Raw genomic sequence first — 26,741 nt, 5'->3', positions numbered from 1 at the left:
TTTTTTTTTCCCATTCCATAGGTTTCCTCTTCATTCTATTGGTTGTTTCCTTTGCTATCCAGAAGCTTTTTAATTCGATGTCATCTAATTTGTAGACTATTGGTATTATTTCTTGTGCAAACGGGGTTATGTTCAGAAAGTCTTTGTCTTTAAGAGTTTTATCTATTTTGTATTCTAGCAGGTAAAGTGTTTCTATTTTAATATTTAGAACTTTGATCCATTTTGATTTTATTTCAGTGCATGATGAGAAATATGAATTCAGGTGAAATCTTTGGCATGTGAAAGGCAGTTTCCCAAGTGCATTGGTTAAAGAGGCTATCTTTCTTCCAGAAAAAGTTATTTAACACCTTTGTTAAAGATAAGGCAGCTGAGTGTGCCTGGAGTTGTTTCTGAATCCTCTACTGTATTCCACTGATCCACAAAAGTCTGTTTTTTCTTTGCAGGGCCATGCTGTTTTTGCCACTGTAGCTTTGTAGTATGACTTTAAGTCTGAGACTGTGATGCTCTCTTGCCTTTGTTGCCCAGAATTGCTCTTGCTATTCTAGGTCTCTTCTGGTTCCATATGCATTTTAGGATTCCTTTCTCTAGTTTTGTAAGGAATTCCATTTGTATTTTGATTGAGATTGTGTTAAATCTGTATAATACTTTTGGAAGACTGTTAATTTTCAATATATTACTTCTGCCTATCCAGGAATAAAGGATATCTTTCCATTTTCTGATAGCCTCTTTGACCTTTTTTCACAGCACTATAGTTTTCACTGTACAGTTTTCACTTATTAATCCCTAAGTATTTCATTGTTTGGATGTTATTGTAAAAGGTATTATTTTCTTAATGTCGCTCTTGGTGATGTGCTACTGATGTACAGGAATGCTGTTGTTTTTGTCTCCTGCTAAGCTACTGACTTTGGGTATGCATTATATTGGCATTAGATCTTCTCTAAGGTTCTTATTATAGAGTCCAGCAATGTCCTGGGCTTCCTTAGTTGGTAGTTTGTTTTATTACTTCTTTAATTTCATTGACTAATATTGGATTATTCAAAATTTTTATATTTTCTTGGTTCAGCTTTGGTAGTTCATATGAATCTAGGAATTTATAGATTACAGGTTCTCAAAGTAGTTACTGATGATCTTCTGGATTTTGGCAGAATCCATAGTTATCTTACCTTTTTCATTTCTGATTGCATGTTTTTGAGTGTTTTCCTTCCTTATTTTTGTAAGATTGGTATATCAGTCAATGCTTACTAGAGAAACATTTAAAGCAAGACATACAAATATATATGAATTTTCAAGATTGGCTTACAGTGATCACCCGCAGAGTGAGGTGTGGAAGAGTGTGAAAGATTTGTCTGAGTGCTGGAGATCTGCAGGATCAAGTTGAAGACCTGGAGCCCACTGTAGTGTCCCGTGCAAGTTGATATCAGGAGGATGAAGACTCTGTGTTGGAAGGCTAAAGATCTCCAAGGTGAGGCTCCCCTGAAGAAACAGAAGTGATCTTTATTTCTTCATTTCCCCTTTATACCTCAGGTGACAAGCTGCCCTAGGGTGGGTCCTGTGTTCAGTAAATCTCCTTAGCCACAGTAAATCCCTTCAGCCACACTCACAACTATGCTTATCCAATTTAGTTGGGCGTTTCTTACTCAAATTGACATCATTACTTAACTATCACAATTGGCTAAGGGTTTAGCTATTTTGTTTAATCTTTCAAAGATTCGACTGTTTGCTGCATTGATTCTTTACATTAGTTTTAGTCTCTAATTCATTAATTTCTGTTCTAATCTTTATAATTCCCTTTCTCATACTAGCTTTCCATTTAAAGTGTTCTTGGTTTTCTAGGACCTTGAGGTGCATCATTAGGGTATTTATTTGAGCTCATTGTTTTTCTGTTGTGAGAATTCACTGCTACAAACTGCCATCTTGGGACTGATTTCATTGTACCTCAAAGGTTCCTGTGTGTTGTACTGGTATTATCATTGGATTATAGGAACTATATAATTTATTTAATTTCATCTCTGATCTATTATTTATAAAGATATTTCATTTCCGTATGTTTTCATAGTTTCTGTGGTGTCTGTCTTTTGCCATTGATTGGTAGTTTAACTGCGCTATGATCTGATATTATGTATGGGATAATTTTGATTCTTTTTCACTTAAGAATGCTTTATGGTTGTGGTCTCTTTTGAAGAAAGTACCATGTGCAGCGGAAGAGAATGTGTATTCTGTTGTTTTTGGATGGAATGCTCTGTAGATTTCTATTAATTTCATTTGTTTGACAGTTTGATTCAACTCTGATATTTCTTTGTTGTTTTTTGTCTAGTTGATCTGTCCATTTGTGACAGTAGGGTATTTAGGTTCCCCACTCCAATTTTATTGGTGTTAATCTAATTTTTCATGTCCTTTAGTGTCTGTTTTATGAAGTTAGGTACACTGGTATTTGTTGCATGTGTATTTATAATTACTATCCTTTCCTTTTGAATTATTCCCTTAACCAAGATGTTGTGATCTTTTTCGTATCTTCTGATCAGTCTTGGCTTGAAATACACTTTGTATGAGATTAGGATATCTACTTGTGGTTTTGCTTAGCTGCTCATCCCACTAGGTGTATTCATTCTTTTGACTTGGCATTGTTAGATCCATGTCTCTTTCTAGACTATCCTTGAGAATTTTTTGTCGTGATGGTTTGGTGGTCATGAATTTCTTGAGGTACTCCTTGTCATGGAAATACCTTATTTCTCCATCAAATTTGAAGGAAAGTTTTGCAGAATGCATAAATTGGGCTTGGAAGTTGCTATTTTTTAGTGCTTGAGAAATATCACAACAAGTTTTCTAGGCCTCTAAATTTTGGATTGAGAAATCTGTTATAATTCTAATAGTTTCATCTTAACATGTGATTTGCTTTCTTTCTCTAACAGCTTTTAAGGTTTTTGTCCCTTAGATGGGTTTCTTGGATTTTGAGTATAATGTGGTGCGGAGATTTGGGGTTTTATATGCCTCACTTATCTGTATGTTAATTTCTTTCCCTACATTTGGAAAGTTTTCTGTCATTCCTTTAGGGAAGTTTTTTTTTAATGCCATTTGTGCTGTCTTTTGATTTTTCACTTATTTCAGTTATGCTTAATTAGTCTTCTTTGTGTCATCTAATGGCTGTTAGATCCATCTTTCATTTTCTCTTGTTGTTTTAAGGTGTGTTTGAGTAGTTTGTCTTTGATGGTATCATTGTCATCTAGTTCTGAAATTCTGTCCTTACATTTGTCAGTTATTCTGCCCATAGTTTCATACGATTTTTAATATCCTGGATTTCTGATTGAAACCCTTTTATGAATTCTAATTCTTTGGTAACTGGTCATTCATGTGTTGTATCATTTTGTTTAGCTAATCTAGCTTTTTGTTGATGTCTTCTGAGAGCCCCTATATGTTCTAGTTGTCACTTCCATTATCTTTTTAATTACATCTTCTCTGATCCCACTGAGTACCTGTTTGATCTGTTTTCTAAACTTCTTTTTTATCCTTTTGATTAGTTCAGGCATATGGCTCATGTTTTTCTGCTCCTTGGTGGCCCCTGAATTGGCTTTAGGGAAGGTGGGAATTTCAGAAGGCATTTTATTGCCTTGTCTTCTCATGTTTCTATTGTTTTGTTTTGTGCTGAGTTTTTTGGATGCTTATAATCTAAAGACTTTGTTGCTTGTATAGAGATCTCTTTAGTTGCTTTTCAGTGATGTTCTTTGGGCATGGGTAATATTAATTCTTTGCTACAGACCCAAAATCTGACTATCTTGGTTAATTTGGGAGGTGTGGATGCAGTGCAGTTAACCCTACAGCCAAGTTCTCTGGGAGTGTACTATAGTATTGTTAATGTCCCAAAATTAATCTGATATTTGGCTTACAGAGAAATAGTGACAAGTTTACAACCCTGTTAATATCAAGTGAATAAATGACAGTATCATTGTCCAAGGCAAATTGGACATTAATAGGCCATAAGAAGCAATTGTATACCACCCTTAACCCTATAGAAGAAATCATCAATGATGATGTAAAAATTAAGACAACCAGGTATTGATGTACAGCTGATATGACTAAATGAATCCACTATACCCCTGCTAATTGTAGAAAATATTTCAAATAATTTTACAGAGTTAACTATTAAAATATTAATGAAAATATATGGTCAAATTATTAATGAAAAGGGATTTGAGACTGGGAGAAAGCAAGAGGAAAATTTGGAAACCTTAAACTATGATATGAGAAGGAGGAGAGAGATGATACAGAGGATCTTATTGGCAGTAAAAGTATTTTTATAGAATTAGGTAAAGAGAAGAAAAAAAACTGATGAGAAATAAAAAATAAAAGAAAAAGAAGAAGAAAAATAAATAAGTTATACAGAGAGTAAAATAAGATAAAAAATTAAAGAGAAAAATTAAAAGGGAGAAGAGGAGGGCCAGGCATTTGGCTCAGTGGTTCCACTGCCTGCATCGTGAGTGTAAGGGCCTGAGTTCAATCCCTGGTACCAGGAAAGAAAAGGAGAAGAGGAAAATTAAATAAAAAGGAGAAACAGAATTAAGAAAAATAAATAAGAAGCAAGGAAGAAGGACAAAGGAAAATTCTTTAAGCCCCAATAAACCGGTGAAGAAGAAAAGAGAAAAGGAAAGGAGACAGAAAAGGAAACAATTCCCAATAAACTAAAAAGAACACACACACAAGCACAAAAATAAAAACAAAAAAGCAAAAAAGAAAACCGAAAAATTTAAGAAAATAAAGAAATTTCTCTGTGATTTTGAACATGTGGTTTTCTTCTGAGAGCTACAATTTTGCAGCCATGTCCAAGTCAAGATGCATCCCCGACCATGCTGATAAATAGAGAAGGCAGGCAGACTCCAGGACTGAGTTGGGTACAGGCCCTAGTACCAAGTAGGATTAGGGAATGAGTGCCAAGTCTTTGACTTTCAAAGCCAAACTTACTCTGGAGTAATTCACGCTGAGCCTGGTCTCTGGCCATAGGTCCATAGCCTATGTTCTTCAGTTTAAACTCCTCAGGGGGTCTCTTGCCAGCCTAACTGTGGCTTTCTGGTCATGTGGCTCTGTCCCACCCTGTCCCACCCAGTCACTGTGGGAATGTAAAATTAGGAGCCCTGAGTTGAAGCCATCTCATCACTGCTCTAAGTCCCCAATTTAAACAATCAGCTCCCCTCCGGATTGTAGTCCAATGACGCACTCTCTCCTAAGGATATGGTAGGCACTTGGACCGGAGACATGCACCAGCTGTTGCACATCATAGCATCCACAGGTCTGTTCCATCGCTGTGTTTCTCTATGAAGTCCTCTGGAGTCCTGAACGTTCATTTTGTCTCTGTAATTCAGTCTTCTTTTCTAATGAGCCATGAACTGGAACCTGAAGAGAAAATACAGACTGTCCCTTTCCTTCTCTACATTGTGTTCTTTCTCTTCAATTTCTCTATAAGTTTTAAATTTCCTGTAAGATTATTCCTGGTTTCCAGGATCTACCACCCCTTTTTTTCTCTTCCTCAAATTACTCTTTTCCAGTGTGTGGATTCTGAATCTCAGAGAGGCTGAGTTGTTGTTGCTTATCACTTGACCATTTTCCTTAAGTCCCTCACACTATTTTTTGGCCGTGCAGTGTATGTTGGAACCTAACATCCAATGTGATGGTAGTAGGGGGTAGAAACTTTGGGAGGTGATTAAGTCTTCAGGGCTTCACCATCATAAGGGGGGGGTCAGTGCTCCTAGAGGAGACCTGAGGGAATTTGCCCCTTCTGCCAAGTGAAAACACATAGACAGTGCTATCTATGAGGAACAGTTCCTCACCAGATACTAAGTCTGCTGGTGCCTTGATCCTGGATTTTCTGGCCTCTAAAACCATAAGCAATGAATTTCTGCACTATTTTGTAATTAGCAGCCCAAGTGGTCTAGTCAGTAGGCATATACAGTGATGTCTCCCTTTATCTGCAAAAGATACATTCCCAGACCCCTACTGGATGTTGAAAATCATGAGTGGCACCAAGTCCTAAAATGTAATGCTTTATTTTCATCTTAACGAATCACTGTGGCCAAATTTTGCAGTTTGAAATATGATAGCAAAATTAGCACAATTTTCTTTTTCTTCTTTTCACAATATTGCAGGTAGAAAATCACTTTTCATAAATCTTAGCAACCTCAGCATCTAATTTAAAATTTTTTTCTTATTAAGTTGAGAAATTTTACTATTTCACTTAAAGGAAGCATTTTACAGCTTTGCTTTGCATATCTAAGTTACAGATATCTTTGTTTTGTACTTTGGGGCCATTATTAAGTAAGATGAGACTTATTTGAACATAAGCAATGTGATATTTTGACAGTCAATTTAATGATAAAGGTAATTATTAAGGGACTAATGCATGGTTAACACATGCAGTGTGGATACACTGGTCAAAGGGATGATACATCTTGGGAGAATAACATACAATTTAAAATTTGTAATTGTTTACTTCATGAAATATAATAAAGAAAGAGATGTGTGTGTGTTAACATGAATACATTTAATTTTTTTTAAATTTTAGTTGTACATGTTTGCTGATCAAGTTTACAATCATCTTGGGGAATGGTTAAATATACATATTACAGCTTGTTTCTTTCTTTTTAAAAATCCTCTTCCCCTTCTCTCCTTCTCCCCTCCCTCTTCCTCTAGTTCCTCCACCCCATTTTCATTTCTGATATCATTTGTCATATCTCATGTTATGGCCTATAATGTTTACATTAATTTGGGTTATTAGGTTCCTGTACATGGCATATCTTTATTCTTCTTATTTCTCCTTCCCTTACTCCTCATCCCTCACCCTTGTTCCTTTGTACCACTTCCCTATTGCAAGAGCTCCATCCCTTTGTACCTTTCTATCCATCCTTTATCACTTTGTTTGTTTGCACTTTACCTCAGTCAAATGAGAGATACCATACAGTATTTAAGCTTGTGTGTCTGGTTTATTTCACTCAACATTATATTTTCCGGGTGCAACCATTTTCTTACAAATGTCTCAAATCTGTCATAGAAGAGTAGTATCCCATTATATATAATTGCCACATTTTCTTTATCTAATCACTGTTGATGAGTATACAGACTGCTTCCATAATTTAGCCATTACAAATTGCACTGCTATAAACATTGGTATGCACATATCACTGTAGTGTGATGACTTAAACTCTTTGGGGAAGATACCTAGCAGGGGGATAGCTGGGTCATGGAATTTCTAATTTCATTTCTTTGAGAAATCTTCATACTGCCTTCCATAATGGTTGTACTAGTTTACATCCCAACCAACAATGAGGAAGTGTTCATTTTCACCATAGTCTTTCCAGTATTTGTTATCGCTTGATTTCTTAATGATTGTCATTCTTTCTGGAATAAGAAGGAATCTTAGTGTTGTTTTAATTTTCATTTCTCTAATGGCCAGAGATGTTCAACATTTTTTCATATATTTGTTGACCATTTGTATTTCTTCCTCTGTGAAGTGTCTGTTCATTTCTCTAACCCATTTCTTGACTGGATTTTTAACTTTGGTGACTTAGTTTTTTTGTTTTTGTTATTGTTGTGTTTTTTGTTGTTGTTGTTGTTTTAGCCCTTTGTATATTAGTCCTATGAGGAGTAGCTGGAAAATTTTTTTTCCATTCTGTAGGTTGTCTTCACTTTAGTGGTTCTTTTGCTGTACAGAAATTTTGTAGTCTGATATAATCCCATTTGTTGATTCTTACTATTTCTTGTGTAACTGAGGTTCTACTTAGAAAATTCTTTCCTACACCTATGTCTTCAAGAGTTTTACCTGTTTTATCTTCCAGTAGATTTAATGTTCCTGTTCTAATGTTTAGATCTCTGATCCATTATTTTAATTTAGTGTATGATGAAAGATAAGGATCCAGTTTCAATCTTCTGTGCACTGAAAACCACGTTTCCCAACACCACTTGTTGGAGAGGTTATCTTTACTCCAGCATATGCTTTTGGCCCCTTTGTCAAAGTTCAAATAGTTGGATGTGTCTGAGGAGGGTTTCTCTATCCTCAATTCTGTTCCACTGATCCATGTTCTTGTTTTTGTTCCAATACCATACTGTTTTATCACGTTTGCTTTGTAGTATAGCTTGAATTCAGATATTGCTATATCTCCTACTTTGATCTTATTGACCCAAATTACTTTGCTATTCTGGGTCTTTTCTGGATCCATATGTATTTTAGGATTATTTTCTCTCAATCTGTAATGTATGCTGATGGTATTTTGATTGGGACTGCATTGAATCTGTACAACAATTTTGGAAGTATGGCCTCTTTGACAATACTGATTTTTATCTATCCAGGAGCAGGAAATATCTTTTCATTTTCTGGTATCATCTTCAATCTTCTTTTTCAGAGTACTGTAGTTTTTTTTATATATAGACATTTTTCACTTCCTACGTTAAATTAATCCCTAGGTATTTCATTTTCCTTGAAGCTATTATGAGTGGTATTTTTTTCATAATTTCTTTCTTCATATTTCAAAATCATCGGCCCAGCAGCTGTAGTTTGCAGGTTGAGGAAAAGTAGGTGCTGAGAAGTCACTTTGGTGGTACTATGGTTTGGGTGAGTGTCACTGAATGCCCACATGTTGAAGTCTTGATTCCCAGCATAGCAATACAGAGAGATGGCGACCTGTGAGAGGTGAGGCCTAGTGAGAGGTCCTTAGATAATTGTGGACATGTCTTCAATGGGGATTTTAGTTTCTCCCTTTAGCTTTCTGCTTTCTTGCTCATGGTCTAAGCAATTTGCTCCACGATAGGCTCCCCCATTCTTGCATCTAGTAGTTTCACCAAAATAATGGTACAGCCCAATATTTGGCTGAAACTCCAGAACTATGAGCTAAAATAAATTGTTGCTCTCTATAAGTTAGTTGACTCAGGTATTTTGTTAAAGTGGTGTGAAGGTGACTAATACAGAAGGTGACTGCTGTTGTCTGGATAAGAGTTGATAGCAGCAGGAATGAAAGCTGGTCCTGTAACTGGGCAGAGTGATTTCATTTGAGATATATTTTCGAGATAAAGAGGGTGAGGAGGGATTAAGGGATAATCCTTAGACTCCTGGCTGTGTCACTGCATGAACAGTTGTGTCATTCTAACATGTGTAATTCAAGAAGAACTGTAAATCTGGCCCTGAGAAGGAAACTCATGAATCTGAGGTATTTTGAGGCATCTCCATTAAGAGATATCAAGAACAGAGTTGTATCTGTGGGTCTGGAGCTCAGAGATATCTGTGCTAGAAGTTTAAATCTGAGAGTCATTTGTGGTAAATAGAGATGTGGAAATAGGTGAGATTGCTTAAGGAAAGTGAAGAGTGAAAAAAGAAGATTGTGCAACACCCGAAAAGAAGCCTAAGATTTCCTTGTCCTTGATTAATCCTCCTTGCTTTTTAAACTTACTAATCTATACTTTCTCCTTCATATGAGCAAAACATGAGTGGAAATCAGAAGGATAAACATATTAAGAAAATACTATATTGGATTGAGTTAACTCTTTGAAGACCTTCACTTGTTGCCTCTCATCGTTTCCTTATAAAAGGAAGCAATTAACCCAGCAATTCTATGACACTTTAAAGCAGTTAATGTCTCCTTAATACTAAAAGCATTTGCTCCATAAATTGATAATTTAGACTAAGCACACCTAGAAAGTAACTTGCTAGATAATGTTCTCAAAGGCTTGGAGGAATTACTCCAGTTTCTAAAGGAAATTTTCTTACAGATACGGGATGATTTGTGCACTCAAGAGAGATGGGTTTTTGTTTTTTAAGTTGTCAGTACAGGAATTATTGTTTCATCATAGCCTGCAAGGCACTGTGCCAAAAAATAATACATCTGGCTCTTAGAGCTTCTATTTATACTATGATTCATAGAACTCTGGCAAGGTGTTTATCTAACAGGATAATTTTCATGAGATTAAAAAAATCAGAACTTTAAAGAAAAGCAAATAAAACTTTTAGTGTTGGGAATAAACTTTTATTATTTAAATTCCCAGGGGAATTTTTTTCTCTTTCCAGCAGGTATTGTGACATAACTGAGCGATGCAGAGATGAAGCTAGAAAGGCAAGCAGGATGAGCTATGCTAATAGTTCCTGGACCATTATTATCAACAAAACAAATAGTTATACCTTCAATGTTGTAACCTTCTGGCTTTCATTTATCAAGGATGAATCGAGGGGCTGGGGATTTAGCTCAGTGGTTCCACTGCCTGCCTCGCAGGCTCTAGGTCCCAAGTTTGATCCCTGGTACCCCCTCCAGCCCCTCAAAAAAGAATGCATAGAGTGAGGTACACATCTCAGCAGGAAACTGAATACTTCAATTAGGATAATGTTATTAGGTCAACGAAAGGGACTATTTATAAAACTGTGGGAAGAGTGTGGAAGAATCACAAGGAAGAACACAGGAGGGAGGGAAAGGTGATTTAACAAAACTTGGAAAGAGAAACTCAAAAACCTTTTGTGGAAAGGCCTTCCTAAAGAGGAGCTGTGACCTTGCTGGAGAGGCATGGCCATCTCGAAATGACCCAGCATGGAGGTGCTCAGTACAGTAAATGTCTTTACTTCTTGGTCTTTCCTTCCCCTCCTCAATAGAGGTCAGCCTCCAGGTTAGAGAGAAGGATGAAGAAGGGAGGGGATGAACTAAGGCAAGGAGCACAAACAGGAAAGACAGTTTCACCAACTAAAATCAGTGGACTGAAGTTGCTAGAATGGGGATAGTGGGATGATGGTGCAAGGAAGCGCAAGAGGCTAGCCTGAGATGTGATACAATAGTCTTTTAAAAGTGTGAATAATGAATATGGTAATAGTAATTCTAAACCAGCAGAAATCACTGATTTATTTCCAATGATAACCTAGGAAAGCAGGTTACTTTCAGATTTCTTTTAGACTTGTGTAATAGGATCCTGTATTTGTTGAACATAAAGTCAACTAAAGTTAATGTCTTAGCAGGGGTAGTAAAGAGAGATATGGAGTTCTTTGTTTTCTTCATTTTTAGCAAAAGATATTGGAAAATTCATTGGCAAATAGAAAAAGTTACGATAGACAAAAATATTCATCATAACAGAGCAAAATGGTGGAAGAAATTTCATTTCTAACAGCAAGGAAATAGTTAAGCAAATGACAGGATAGCATGCTTGTTCAATGCAATCTTTTGCAGGATCTAGTAATTATAAATCCAAGGAACTGTGGGCTGGGGGTTTGGTTTAGTGGTAAGGAACTTGCCTTGTATGTGCAAGGTCCTGGGTTCAATTCCCAGCACCAAAATCAACCAACCAAACCAACTAGGAAGTAAGAAATAGAACAGAAATATGTATAATGTGAGGTGAAAAAGCAGGATTCAAAATTTTGCTTGGCTCCTGCACATAATTTTTAAAAAGTATATGTTGACAGGAGTAAGTCAACATGTGTCAGTAATAAATCTCAGTGTGATTGGTCTCCATTCCCCCAATCAAAAAACACAGACTAGGGCTGGGGATTTAGCTCAGTGATTCTGCTGCCTGCCTCAAAAGTGCAAGATTCTGAGTTCGATCCCTGGTACCAAAAAATAAAACAACAACAACAAAACAAATAAACAAAAAACCCACAGACTAGTAGAATGGATCAAGAAAAAAATACAACAGTATCCTGCATATGAAAAACAAATTTAATCAAAAAAGAAACTCACAGACTAAAAATCAAGGGATGGAAAACAATATGCCGTGCAGTTCCCCTCCCACAAAGCAGGTGTAGCTATCCTGCCTTCAGACCAAATGGACTTTAAGCCAAAACTGATCAAAAGAAGCGAAGAAGATCACTACATATTGGTTACAGGAATAAACCAACAGGAAAAAATAAATTTAATCATCATGTACTCTAAACATACTAATAAAAATTAAAAATAGAGAAGTGTTACAGTAAAAGAAGATACACTGCCATTAATCTCTCTAAAAATACTCAAAATACTCCCCCTCACTTCAAACACACTTATCTCACCATTCACTGCTATGTGTTTCATATGGTAACAGGTTTACACAAAAGTTTAAACATTCACCATATCTTCTGGTCACCCCTTATACAGTCTGGACTCAGATGTACCTGCTGTTTTTTGCTTCTTTAAAAAGCTAGGCCAGGCATGGAGGCACACACTTGTAATCCCAGCACTCGTAGGCTGAGGCAGGAGGATCACTGTAAGTTTGAGACCAGCCTGGGCTACAGAGTGAGTTCCAGGTCAGTCTCAACTACATAGTGAGACCCTGTCTCAAACAAACAAACAAACAAACAAAAAGTTATGGGCTGGGGATTTATCTCAGTGGTTCTGCCACCTGCCTTGCAAGCACAAGGACCTGAGTTCAATCCCCAATACCCCACCCCAAATAAAAAGTGAAAAAAAAAAAAAGCTAGGGCTCAGGGCTATGTGTGAAGTTCATGGTGGAGCCTGTGCTGTTGTATGTGAGACCCTGAATTTGATCGAGCACCTCAAAAACAAGACTCCAAAACCAAAACCAAACAAACTAGATCTCAAAAAAAAAAAAAAAAAAAAAAAAAAAAGTCAATCTTCTCAACTGAAACTGTCTCTCTGTTTAAAGTTCCAGGCTGTTGAGGTCCATTTTTAAGTTTTTAATCAGAGTCTATCTAATATCTCAGATTCTGAGTAACAATCTCTTTCAACAGCCACTTGACTGGAGATGTTTCCAGATAAACTTGTTTGTCCTAATTAAAACAGAATATAGAAGGATTCAACATGGCTGAATAGAGAAGGAGTCATGCTAAAGCTACTCAAGAGAAAATCAACTAAAACACAGGTAATTGGAAGACAGGAGGAACATACATCCCGATGCCAAAATGAATCTGAAATAAGAGACTTGTAGATCAAACAAAACGTAGGCCTGGGACTTTATAAAATGACCATCCAGCCCACATGGCTGCCCGCAGATCTACCACTTGCACAAGGAGGAGGAGCCACCATTCCTGGGAAGCCCCTCCCCCCGAACACACACACACACACACACACACACACACACGACTGCAAATGTGTGGCAAACTCAATTCACCCAAGACAGATCTGGGATATAAGGCCCCTAACCCCTTTTGCTTTCCTGTACACAAAGGATGCTGCAGCTTAGCAACAAATTTTGCTCCAACACACAGGGGTGAGTGACCAGGAAGCTGCTCCCTCCCTGTCAGGCTGCCATTTTTTCCCTGCTGTGCACTACAGCAGCTAAGTGGAACCTCTAGTGACATCAAGGTTAGGGACCAGCATTGGCAGTAACTAGTGGAACAACGTGACCCCTCCTGCCCCACGAATGGAGCAAGAGAGGGGCTTGGACTGTGGGTGCAGCTATGACCAGCAGTGCAAGCAGCCTCACGTTGGGAAGTCAGCACTCCCTCCAACTTGCAATCAGCAGCACAAGTATCCTTGGGCCTCAGTGACAGGACAAGGAGGGCAGCATGTGAGAGGAGCCAGTGGTGTGGAACAGAGAAGGCTGTGGGAGGTCCAGGAAAGGCCAAATGTATGTGGGACTGGGAGCAACCTTGAGCTGTCTCTGGGGACACCACAGTGACTGGGAGAGCAATTCAGAGGTGAACAGGGTAGAGATGTGGGCAGTACTACACTTCTCTGAAAAAGGAGATGGAAGAGTATATCAGAAAATGAAAAGATATCCCTTGCTCAAGGGTAGAAAGAAACAACACAGTGAAAATGGCCATACCCCCCAAATCATTATACATATTTAATGCAATCCCAATCAAAATACCATTAGCATATCTCACAGAACTAGAGAAAACATTCTTGAAATTCATTTGCAATAAGAAGAAACCTAGAATAGCAAAAAAAATTATGGGTAACAAAAGCAAGGCAGGGATATCACAATTCCTGACTCCAAATTATACTACAGAGCCACTGTGATTAAAAACAGGATGGTACTGGCAAACAAACAAACTGAAGTGAGGATTAATGGAATAGATAAGATGCAGAAACAACTCCAGACTCACTCAGCCACTTTATCTTCAACAAAGGATCCAAACATCTTCCCTTGAAGAAAGATAGTCTCTTTAATAAACAGTGCTGGAAAAACTGGCTTTATACATGCTGAAGACTAAAACTAGTCCCACATCTCTCACCATGAAATAACTAAAATGAAAATGGATCAGAGATCTAAATATTCAAAAACACTAAATCTGCTGGAATAGAGACTACGTGGAACTCTTGAAGACATAGGGGTAGGTAGGCAAGGTCTTTATGAGCAAAATCTGGATTGCATGGCAAATATTACAAAGAATCAACAACTGGGATCTCATCCTATTAAAAAGCTTTTGCAACACAAAAGAAATCAACAAAGAACAGAGACAACCAACAAAAGTGGGAAAAAATTTTTGCCAGCTGTTCCTCAGACAAAAGACTGATATGAAGAGCTGGGACTAAAGGTTCCTTTTGACCCAGCCATCCCTCTGCTGGGTATCTTTCCAAAAGAATTAAAAGAATCATATCACAGTGATATATATGCACCAATGTTTATCGCGAAAGTTTGTATAGGTTCCTTTTGACCCAGCCATCCCTCTGCTGGGTATCTTTCCAAAAGAATTAAAAGAATCATATCACAGTGATATATATGCACCCATGTTTATCGCGGCACAGTTTGTAATATCTAAAACTTGGAAATAGCCCATTTGCCCATCAGTTGGAAACTGGATAAAGAAGATATGGTTTTTCTATAGAATGTAATACTACTCAGCCATAAAGAATGAGAAATTAGATTCATTCATAGGAAAATGGATATATTTTGAGGATATACTCCTAAGTGAAATAAATAAGTCACACATGTGTAAATACCATATAGTTTCTCTGGTGTGAAAAACTATAAGAGTACATAGGATCCTAATGAGATAACTGACCATGTGAAATAGGAAGAAAAGGGCTAAAGGTGTAGGGAAAGTGGGAAGGGTAGGGGAAAGGGAATAATGGAAAAGAAAAAAATATGAGAAAATGAAAAAAATGGAAATAAAGTGTTTGTAAACGGGAGGGGAGGAGGAGATGAAGGGAGGGCAGGGACAAGGGGAAAAAATGAGAACCAAGATCTGTCATGTAAAGGTACAAGATCCCAATAATGAATGTAACTGTACTGTATGCCTAAAATGTACCCATAAACTCAATTTAAAAAAAACTGAAAAAATACCTCCCAAATTTAAAGACCCAATCCAAAATTGAGCATCTGAGATATATACACACTGCTCAGATGAAGAAGTACAAATGGCTAAGAAATATATGAAAAAATGTTCAGACTCACTGGTCATTGGAGAGATCCAAATTAAAAGCACTGAGAGGGTTAGAGAGTTAGCTCGGTGGGGCCACGACATGCCTTGCAAGCGCAAGGTCCGGAGTTCGATCCCTGATACCCAAAACAAAACAAAAGAATGCCAAAAACTCATCAAATTTAAAAAAAAAATGCTATCATTTGAGGGCCGGGGATTTAGCTCAGCAGTTTGGTGGCCTTCCTTGCAAGCACAAGGACCCAAGTTCAATCCCCGGTACCAAAAAAAAAAAAAAAAAAAAAAAAAAAAAAAAAAAAGCACCGAGATTCTATCTCACTCCAGAAAGAATGGCTGTTATCAAGAGAACAACCAGGGCCAGGGATTTAGCTCAGTGGCACCACACCAGCCTTGTAAGTGCAAGGTCCTGAGTTTGATCCCCAGTACAAAAAAAAGAAAAGAAAAGAAAAAAGAAAACAACCAATAACAAATGCTGGTGGGGCTATGTGGAAAAAGAAACCCTTCTCCACCGTTGGTGGTAATGCAGACTGGTACAGCCACTATGGCAATCAGTGTGGAGATTTCCCAAAAAACTTGGACTAGAGTTTCCATGTCACTCAGCTATCATCCTTCTTAGTATCTTCCCAAAAGCATTAAAAGCATCACACCACAGTGACATATGCACAGTCATGTTCATAGCAGCACAGTTTGCAACAGCTAAATCTTGTGAACAACCCAAATGCTCATCAACCAATGAATGGACAAAGAAGATGTGGCTTTTTTATGCAATGGAATACTACCTAGCCATAGGGAAAGATAAGCTTAAGACATTTATAGCTAAATGGAAGCACATAGGGACCACAGTCTTAAGTGAAATAAACCAGACACACATGTGTAAATATTGCATTGTTTTTCTGGTGTGAGAAACTGAAATTGTAAATAAGGACCAAAATCTATAATAGATGTGAAATAGGAAGAAAATGTTCAAATGGATAGAGGCCCAAGGGAGCGGGGAGAGGGAAAGGAAACAAATTAAAAGAAAAAAATGAGAAAAGAAAGATAAAATGGAAACAAGGGTCTTAATAAGATGGGGAAGAGGGATGGAAGAGAGGGGAAAGGAATGAAAAAAAATAAGAATCAAGATATATCATGTACAGGTACAAATTCCATATGATGAATGTGATCATTTTATATATATACATATACCAATAAAACTTTTAAATAAAAAACACCCATATTAATACCATATACTAATAAACTTAATGATAAAAAACAAAGTATAGACCTGGATGTAGTGGTGCAAGCCTGTAATCCTAGCACTCAGGAGGTTGAGGCAGGAAGATCCCCATGAGTTTGAGGCCAGCCTAGAATACATAGTGAGTTCAAGGCCAGCTTGAGCTACACGGCTCAAAAATAAATAAATAAATAAAAGCCAAAACCAAACAAGCAAATAAGTAAATCTCTGCCATAGCTTTCATGCACAGCTTAGTTTTCTATGACCTGGAATAGCACTCATTTGGAGATGCAATGTGTCAGTGTAAAGTGAGAAGCATTATGTAATTTCCCAGCTACACTGGTGGCCTGGCTTCCACTGTAGGTGTAAGATTTCATGACTATAGCATGTCAGGCAAGTCACTTACTTTCCAATGTTTCTCATTTTTCATGCTTATCACAGAATGTTTTTAGAGATTAATTAATAATATTGTTTGAAGTTTCTAAATACTTCAACTGCCAAATTTGCTTCCCTGATTTCTTTTTAAAGCAAAATCATTATATAATATGTGGGATACTGTTTAACATCTTTTTAATGCTTTAATAATTAAAATATAATTAAATGGCAATCTTTTTAATAAAGGCATATTTTATATTATAGAGTTAATGATTGCACCTGGGATACTTTTCTGCTTAACAATAGGATTCCTGGACATAACCTCCAGGGTCACATTTAATAAGTCTTTGGGAGACAAAAGAATATGTGTTGTTAAAAATATCCCCAAAGACTGATGCAGAAAGACCACTCCTGGAAGATCTCTCTCTCTCTCTCTCTCTCTCTCTCTCTCTCTCTCACACACACACACACGCACACACACACACACACAAAAGCAAAGGTCACACTGGTAAAGCCCTAAGGTTGTCTGCTTGAGCAGATTTCAGGGTCCTATATATTGGACAGTCTCATATTCCAGGGTTCCATTTTAACCCAAAGCAGAACCATGCCTCAGGAGATACTGTGGCTTTGTTACCCAGCACAACACCAGGGCAAGAGGTGGATAGAACTCTATCTTGATTTGCTAAACAAGGAACAAAGGCTCAGTGGAATATTTTAAAATTCTTCGGAAAATTCTGATTGCTTCTATGCGTAGCATTCTATGAAGCTTTCAAAGAGTCCAAAAACTTAGTGTTCTCAAGGTAGTGGGAGACCTTTGTCAAGGGCAAACATTTGAATCCCTGAAACTTACCAGGCAATGCTGGAATCTTTGTACAAAGCCCCCATCAAGTGGACGTGGGCTCTGCTTCTGCAGGGGGACCCATTGTAATGGGAAATGCAAGAGTGTACGGAGGCAGCTTGTTTTCCTTTTGCCCTAATTATTAAAGTTCTCTACTTCCAGGGGGAATGCAGTATATATATTGAGTGACTTTTTTTCCTGGCTCCTACCCACCATAAATATTTTTTAAAAAACAGCATTCTTCTACTCCAGATCTCTCCTTTCCAAGCTAAACTTTCTGGTTCCTTCAATTATTTTTCATGTATCCTGTTTTCAAGCTTTCCCAACTGGTTACCAGCCTTTGAATATTGTCAGTATCCATCCCTAAGTGTCATTCATGGGAGAGAAGATGAGGCCTACAGTGAAGTAGAACGTGAAACTCTCATTATTGAAAAGAAAACAGCTCTCCCTACTTTGTGTGGTTATCATCATCATTTACTATTTATCCACAGGTGAGATAATTGTATATCAAATACAAATGACTAGGCTGGATGTTGGAGATTATTTTTATAAAGAAGACCAAAAGAACTCCACTTGAGACAGCAGTTAAGAAATACTAATTATAGAGAAGGAAGAGGGCTACCATAAGGGTAAACACAGGAAATGGTAAGAGTGCAGAGTATAGGGAAATGGGAGAGCAGAGAAGTCTTCCAGGAGAGAGGACAACTAGAAAACCGTCGTCTATATTGGTTGGGTAATCGTTTCATACATATATCCAATTGTATCTGTTCCGATAGGTTTAAATCATAACCCTGCACAAGTTATCTGGGAGATGGAGAAGTCTGAGCAGGCCTAAACTAGAGTGAACGAAAGCCCCAAAATCAAGTTTGTTTGCTCACAATACTAAATTATGGTAAAGAGAAATTTAAAATAATGCCAGGACTCCTCCTCTTTTAAGTGAGTAGAAACCAACTCAATTAGTTTAAATTAAAAGGAGTAGTAGTTGACTTAATTAGGAAATTTTAAGGAGTGAAGATCATGCAAAGTTTGACCCAGGCACTCGTGTGGTGCCAATAGGACACTGACTTTGTCACCAATTCCTAGGCTCTACTTTCCTATGTTGGATTCACTCTCAGGTATCTATGTGGTGGCCTCAAGCTACACAATTCCAATACAATAATCTCAGTAGAAAGGCTTACCCTCGTCCCAAGATTATCTTCTTTGTCTTAGCTTGGGTTGTGTGCACACCTTTGAACCCATCGATGCGCCCAGGAGAATCTGTTGCTCTAGCGTGAAGCAGCTCAGCTTCTGGAGCCAAGAAGTAGACTTCACTTAGTGTGAACTACATGATAGAATAGTAGGAAATAATATTCTTATTCCCATCCCCCCAGGAAATAACAAAAATAAATTTTAATTAAATACAAAAGAAAAATGAACAGGAAATAACATTGTTTCTGCAAAAGCAATCAAAACAAAACTGTTCTCCAGTACACAGTTGAAGAGAAAACCCACTCATGTTCTTGGGTAACAGTCAACTGGATTATTCACCTCAGGGCTCACTGGGTACTGAGAACTGATTGCTGCAGAAGACAACAAAGATAAGCAAGACATAGCCCTACTCTTAAGAATCAATTGTCCAGAAGTTGGCTCTCAAACTTTAGTATATGTAAGATCACCTAGAGCTCTTATTCAAAATGTAGGTTCTTGAGCTGTGTTCTACACATAATGAATAAAATTTTCAGGTCCAATAAGAATCTTCATTTTGTTTTATTGATTGATGGATTGCCACCTTTCATATTCTTATTGTTTTATTGGTTCTTTATGTATTTTTCTTTATTGTTTTAAAGTAAATGATTCTAACATATGAGATCCCTGTATAATAAGTTGAGAAACATACATATAGAAGGTAAAATAAACTATATACACATAAACCAGATGTGGTGGCACATGCACATTATAGCAACTACACAAGAGGTTGAGGTAGAAGAATCACAAATTTGAGACCAGCCTGGGTAAAATAGCAAGACTCTATCTCAACACAGAATTTTAAAAATAGGACTGGAGATGTAGGATGCTTAACTAGCATGTACGAGGTTTGATATCCAGTACCACAAAGAAAATTATTGAAAGTTTCTAATTATATGCAAGCAGGGTTTAGTCTTACCTGTGAGAGGAAGATTTGAGGGACATAAAGAAATAAAGGGATAAATTAGGCGTTGAAGAAGCACATGAAAGAGTGAAGAACACTAAGTCAAGGGAATAGTGTGAACTAAAGCACAGGACCCCCCAGGAACCCTTCCCAGGAAATAGGACAAATAGGGTAAGACCTGCATTCTTAGCAATAAGGTGATAAAAAGTAAGTTAACTATAATGCCACTGAATTATACATTAAAAATGGTTAAAATGGTACAGAGTCAGGGTGTAGATCAGTGCTACACAGCACAGGCTTAGCATGTAGGTGGTTCTGGATTCAATCCTCAGCACCAAAAATTGGTTGTAGTAGTGAAAATTTAAAAATATATTTTTATTAGTTCCTATTAATTTTATAAAATATTGGGCTTTAATGTGGTATTTTCATACATGAATATAGCATATTTTGATCATATCTACCTTCCCACAACCCTCCCTTATACCATTCCCCACTCCTATTTCCTTCGTCTAGTCTAGCAATAAGCCCCCTTGAACTTTCATGCCATCTCTTTTCTTTCTTTTTAGATTCTACATATTAGGGAAAACATGTGATACTTGTCTTTCTGATTATGTATTATTTGGTTCAACATGATATAGTGAGGATTATCTTTCAAACCCTAGCCACGCTGTCTATCTTATAGTGGATCCCTGCCCATGCTGTCTAGCTGCACAGAGGCCTATAGGGTCTTTGGAAGGTGCTGTTGAGGCTGTGTGCAGCCTGCAGCATAACAAAGTCATCCACTATTGTGGCCAGGCAGAGCTGGCCAAGTCCAGGGGAGTTCCTTCCCAATAAGGGTGGAAGAGAAGTGGAGTGCACAACTTTTCCCATGGACCCTTCTTGCTTTTGTCATTCTAATTAGAGCCCTATAAAACCAGCAGCTAAGCAAAAAGGGGAGTAGTGACCTCACTTTGCCAGTGCTGCTGCCTGTTTCTCTGTAAGTACCAATACTAAGTTACTCACCAAGCTGGACTTGTAAGAGTCATTCTTTGGACAGTCTGCTCTCCCTCAATTTGGAGGCAGATATTTCTTTTACACATCTCTGGGAAGTTTATGAAACATCTGGCACCTGAACAGGGACCAGGCAGACTTAAACATGAGTCAGGGAAGAGAATCTGCAGGGGAAATCGAAAGCTTGGGGTGGCCATCCTCCTCCATGTGATATGTAGTAACAGCCTCTGAAATGACATGGGCCACCCTGTAAGCATGGGAATGCCCTGGATATGCCTACTGGCATTTTGCAATCCCTGAAGGTAGTTCTTGTGAGATAAGAATGCAGGAGAGCTGTAGCAGATGTTGTGTAGGCTTTGTTATGGGTGATAAGACCTAAGGCTGTTGAGCTATGTGGCCAGCAAAGATCCTGGGTAGCCATTTCCCTCCATGGGGAGGGGTGGTGACTATTACAGATGCCTGGAAACCACTGTGTAAGTATGAGGATGCCTGGAAAGCATCCCCCCAAACTGGAAATGTTGCCATTGATTAATGAGCAATATGATTTAAGGGACTAAAGAGCTGTGTGAGCTGGGATAGGCCTCTTCTCATAGCAACAATTTGAAGGCTGACCTCCAAGTACATGACTGATCTAAACAAGTGCAGGAAGAAGGAGAAATGGAATAAACCTGTTCAGGTATGGGTGCTGGGGGTGAACATCACTGAGAAAGTGAAGATGATCAAGGATCCAGGCCACCAGACAGAGTTCAAGCTGGAGACCAAGCCCACGCCTACCAGGGACAGGTCTGGCTGCAAAGGCGGATGTCAGGTGGAAGGAGTGGCTCTCACACCTGCACCAGGTCCTGATGGGTAGTGGGGCTGGGGTGACCACAGCCTTGGGATTCCAGGGGAGCAGGAATAAGCCTTCCTGTCAACCTACAAGGAGTTAATGAGAGCCCACTGGGGCATATCTTGGCTGATTGATAGATTTGTTTTTGAATTCCAATTTGAGGGTTTTTTTTGGGGGGGGGTTGGTCTAACTGGCACATCTAAGACATTTCTTGTGAACAGCATTGGGATAGATCTTAAACTGCCATTAGAAAGTTAACTCGCTCTTCTTTCTACTGTCACTAAGATAATTTTGTTATTCAAAGTTAGTCAGAAGTCTGCAACTCAGCCAGTCCTAATTGAAATGTAAACATCTGAGAGTAACTGCAATGAGAAAAAAATGTACCAGGAGCATTATGAAAAAAACACGGGTCTGTGAAGGAAGGGAACCAGGCAGTAGGACAAAGAAGGAAATGTAAAGGAAGTTATGGATACAAGGATATACTTTTGGTAAAGAAAGATTTTACATGGTAAGATTTTGCCCTAACAAAATGAAAAAGAAAGAAAGAAAGAAAGAACCAGACAGTCTGAGTAAGTCAAAAAAGTTTTGAGGAGGATGAAGCTTATGAAAGGAAATTTGTCTGTTCTTTTTGTTTTTGCTCTTACTGATTTTGTTAGGCCTAACAGCTACCCCTTCCAAAACTCTTTGCTGCTAAAATGTGGCTAAAAGGGCTATAACTGACTCTAATAATTAATTCCTCCCCTTCCAACATTGGACTGCATAGGACCAAGAACCAGGGCAGCATTTGGGCAATGAGAGACAATCAGCAATGCCATCAGAGAAACTCTGACAAGGACAAGAGGAGAATAAAAGGAAGCATAGAGTTGTGAAAATCATGACAGAATCACTTGTGTCAGTCCTATACAAGAGTAAATAGAGCAAGGAGGTTGTAAGGAAGGGTTCTTATGCATGAGTACCTGATGGCAACCATCACAAAGGATTCTGCCAAAGTCATACATTTGTCCTGAGTCAACTTGAGCTTAATTTAACACATCTGTCACTGGAGAATCCAAATGTTCACAGGTAAAGAAGACTAAGCTTATACTATGGATGGGCAACTATCCCATCCTCTGGGAGTGTACTGTTTATATCCTCCTCAACCCCCACAGAGAACATACTAGGGGTGACTCACTGAGAGGGCTTATCCTGCACTCCACAGTTGGAGAACTCCACTTAGCGTGCAGATGGTAAAGCGATGTGCAGCTGGGCAGAGTGGGAGCTCTGAGGGTGCCTGCCCATGCAGTGTAGTCATACCAATTTGGGAGGATATGCAGAAATCAGTCACCACAAGGAATTAGGAAAGGTAGGAATTGTTCCTCCAGCAAACAGTCCTTTTAACAATCCTGTATGGCTGATGGAAAAAAAGCCAAATGGCTCATGGAAAATGACTGTGGGTTATAAGAAATTACAAGACGCATAAGAGAAAGGCAAATACCTGAATCAGAAGGAGGTTATTATGATAAACATTATGTTGGAAGACCTGTACAGTCAAAAGGCATGAATACATTTTGTATACCAGAAAAGTGGTAATAAGTATCACAGTTATATGAAACCTTATGTCCTTCAATGTAGTTTGGTACAGTTGAAGGCTACATTTGAACAACCTGAACAAACAGTTCCAAAAGAGTTCTGGTCCCAGTTATAGCAAGGGGTACATGGTCTGGTACACGGCACCAGAGCAGCAGTTGCTGGCCATATATAAAGCCCTACAGCAGGTGGACTCTATCACTGGATCTGCTTTAGTGTCAGTAAAAATGGCATATCCAGTAAGTGACTACGTTGAAGGCCTTTGGGGCAAGCTCCTTTCTAGGGTGGTGCAATATGAAACTTTACAAAAGTGGTGTGCATGGAGTATTATCTGCAGGTCACCTGGACTTATTGTCTCTCTAAGCTATGAAACTGCTTCCAGCGATTGAGCCAATACCTGGGCCAAATTAAGTGCTAGAAGAGAGATACTGCCTGTCCCTAAAAGTACTGGGTACACTGATGGTACTTACTGGGGTACTAGCATGAATAGGCAGCAATAGCAATACAAATGAATACAAATACAATCCTCACAGAAAGTAGGGAAAAGTAAAACAGCCAGTGGACTGAGCTAAGGCAGTATGGATGGCAGTGATTTGTGAGAGATGGCCACTACCTGCACAGATTGTTGGGCAGTCTTTAGAGGACTGACCTGACAAATGGCACATGGAGAAAGAGTACTGGCAGGTGCTTGGTGGGCCACCATAGGATGACAGATGTGGAGGGAGTTCTGTGAAAGAATACAAAATGAGTCAGAGCCACTCAGGTCTTCCATGTGGCTGCCCACCGAATGCTAGCTCCCTCAGGTAATTAAGAGGCTGGTCCCTTCACAAAGGTCCAAGCTATTTGTTCCCAGGCCACCTGGAGAAACCACCAATTGGATATATGTAGAATCTGGGTAGAAGGTGGCCAATACAAGTTGGAAGATAACAAAGTTGGACATATTCCCATAAAGTAAATATTTTGACCTTTTACATGCTATACAGGCAATGTGAGATCTGCTTCTACCTATGACTTAGAGAGACAGATGCACTAGCAGGAGAGGTGCATATATAAGTCAATATGTCCAGCAGGGGATCTGCAGGTGGATCCCATCAGGCATCTGTAAATGAGGGGAGTAATTATGCCTTTGCCTGTGTGGATACTGCCACAGGCTTCTCACTTTCCCCGGTAAACCAGCCACTGGGGAAGTACTGAGACCTCTCTCAGCTCAGTGTTATATGCCGCAAATTAACAGGCCACTCATTTCACTAACACTGATAGCAAAATTGGGCTAGGACAGGTAAGTGAAATGGTACTTTCTCCAAGGGAAGTGGCCTGATTAAAAAGAAAATGGGTTGTTTAACAGTAGTTAAGCAGTTTAAAGGCAGACTCCCTGTATTAGTGGAACAAAAGTATTTCCAGTAGCCATAAGGTTGCTGAATGAAAATTCCAGTGCCACGGATGGGCTACCTCCCTAGGGAGGTCCTCAAGGCCCCTCATACCATACACACCATTGCTCCTGCAGTTAACTGCATGCCAGAGCTTGTGAGAGAAATTCAGGCATGGCTGAGCCAAGTGTGCCACACACACATCTCCTAGCAAGGTAGGGATACTCAGAAGTTTGAGCACGCTCACTCTTGTGCATTGAGACTGGCTTAGGAGCCAGCTGAAGGACATCCTGTTCCTCTTATCCGCTGCCTCCATCACGCACCCAAAAGATCAACCAATCATGTTATGCCTCGTATGCAGTGTCCCTCCCCTTGCTCCTTGACTATGCAAGCGATTGCTCTGCCTGTTAAAAATGGAAGCATTCCAGAAACCTTCCTGGAGTCTGCTTGGTGATTCCACGCCTCACCATTCTGATCTGAGCTTCAGAACCAGAGTACAGACAAACAACAAGTGCACTGGAATTGGGGTTCACTGTTTATCGGGTAAATACTAAAGAGTCAGGTCAGTGAACCCCACGGGTGTATGTGATGGGTACTCTTCTAAGTCATGCTAAGCCTGCTCAGGCTACGTTACTGAAAGCCCTCTTAAAAATGTGGGGTATGAAGGGTCTCCCGCAAAAGGCTCTTAGAATTTTGGGAGTTGGTCCTTCGGACCTCCCCATGGATGGAATCAGCTCATGTGACGACCCAGAGGTCTGGGAGAGTGCAGAGCCTAATTCGCAGAAAGCCGAAAAGCACCGTGAGGTTTGTCTCCCCCGGACTTCTTTCCTATAACCTCAGCAATAATTCAGTGTTTGGACCCCCATGCGATCAAAGCCTCAGAAGCGTGTGTCTCGCAAGCCCCCTCTAATGACAAAGGAAAGACTCACTTCAGGGACAAAGCAAAGATGGTGGCGCCTCCTCCCTAGGGCAAAATGGAGGTTGTTGTTCCCCACTTCCACTTTCTTCTTCAGAAGCAAACTCTAACCCTCTGGTGGAAGATGAAGATTCTTCCGCCCCACCCAACCCCACCCCCCAGTCATCGGAAGGTACGTCATCCCAAGGAGGCCCCCTCTTCCGGTCCATTATGGCAGCCCCCACCATGGGCGCTGCCATCTTACTGATCTCATGATCCTCCTCTTCCTCGTCAGATAGCGAGGAGCCCCTATCCTCCAGTAATGATGATCCTCATTTGAATGATGCCTTCTTCCAAAACATGTTTTAAAAAATCTAAAAAAAGGACCCCACTTCTTTGGGGCTATCCCAGCATGGTGGGCAGACCTGGGGTGGCACCTTGGATCCCCCTTCTGTCATGCAATTATGGGCCCTTGTCCCTAATCCCCCCCATTTTTGTTACAGTGGATTGGAATTCTACTCTTCCCCCTGTGTTTGGCAATGATTCAACTTTCACCCTTCCTTGATTGAGGGTAATTTTTCTCTTCTAGATTCGTCGGACGTAAGCAGTCATAGGCTTCAGTCCGCTGTTCCTCTTTAGGTACCAATGCTTCCTTCAATGCTAATACTTCCTTCTCTCCTACTAATACCTCTACTTCTTCCTCCCCAACAGTACTGTTTTACCATTCACAGCCTGTCTTCTGTCGCTGTTTTTCTTGGAACCAATTCCTCTCTGAAGCTCAACGATAATGTCCGTGTCTCCTCGTGCGTCAATCCAGCCATGTTTGCTACTAAAACCTGGTGCCTCTATTTTGGCCACTCCCCCCACCCCCAGCAATTTGGTTACCCATAAATCTTACAGGTGAATGGCGAGAATCCATGGGCCATATGTAATGCTTCCCCATGACGTCAGCGAGATCGAGTTGTAGCTGTCATTGCCGCCATAGTCGTCTCCCTAACAACCACTAACTGCTGCAGGTACCACCTCCTTACACTGCGTAACCAAATTATGACTGCTGCTGCTGTTGACTGACTCGCCTATAACACATCCCTTTCTCTAGGACAAAGTGCAGTCCTATTTCAAGATGTATGAATTGCTGTTCTTAACCTGCAAACTCAACTGGACCTGGTTTGGGAAGAACTACAAATACTAGAAACTAAAGTTCTAAGCAGATGCCATGCAAATTATACTGATGTGTGTGTCACCCCATAAAAATTGGTAATGATTACAAAGATCTTT

The 26,741-nt window shown here is 39.3% G+C and overlaps 1 long non-coding RNA gene across 2 annotated transcripts; it reads right to left on the bottom strand.

Moving 5' to 3' along the window:
- Positions 1-1,306: 1,306 nt before the first annotated feature.
- LOC104852713 lies at positions 1,307-25,613 on the bottom strand. Of its 2 annotated transcripts, XR_777572.1 has the most exons (4): positions 25,498-25,613; positions 23,851-23,928; positions 18,867-18,975; positions 1,307-1,473 (listed from the first exon to the last, which is right to left on the bottom strand). It is a non-coding gene; the product is annotated as an uncharacterized LOC104852713 (long non-coding RNA). The 2 variants fall into 2 exon arrangements; XR_777573.1 differs by lacking the exon at positions 23,851-23,928.
- Between the last annotated feature and the right edge of the window lie 1,128 nt (positions 25,614-26,741).

This window comes from Fukomys damarensis, unplaced genomic scaffold (genome assembly GCF_012274545.1).
Source record: "Fukomys damarensis isolate Sample0158 unplaced genomic scaffold, DMR_v1.0_HiC HiC_scaffold_32, whole genome shotgun sequence".
NCBI classification, from domain to species: domain Eukaryota; kingdom Metazoa; phylum Chordata; class Mammalia; order Rodentia; family Bathyergidae; genus Fukomys; species Fukomys damarensis.
The sequence above is the reverse complement of the archived record's forward strand: the minus strand, read 5'-3'. Positions and strand labels throughout refer to the sequence as shown.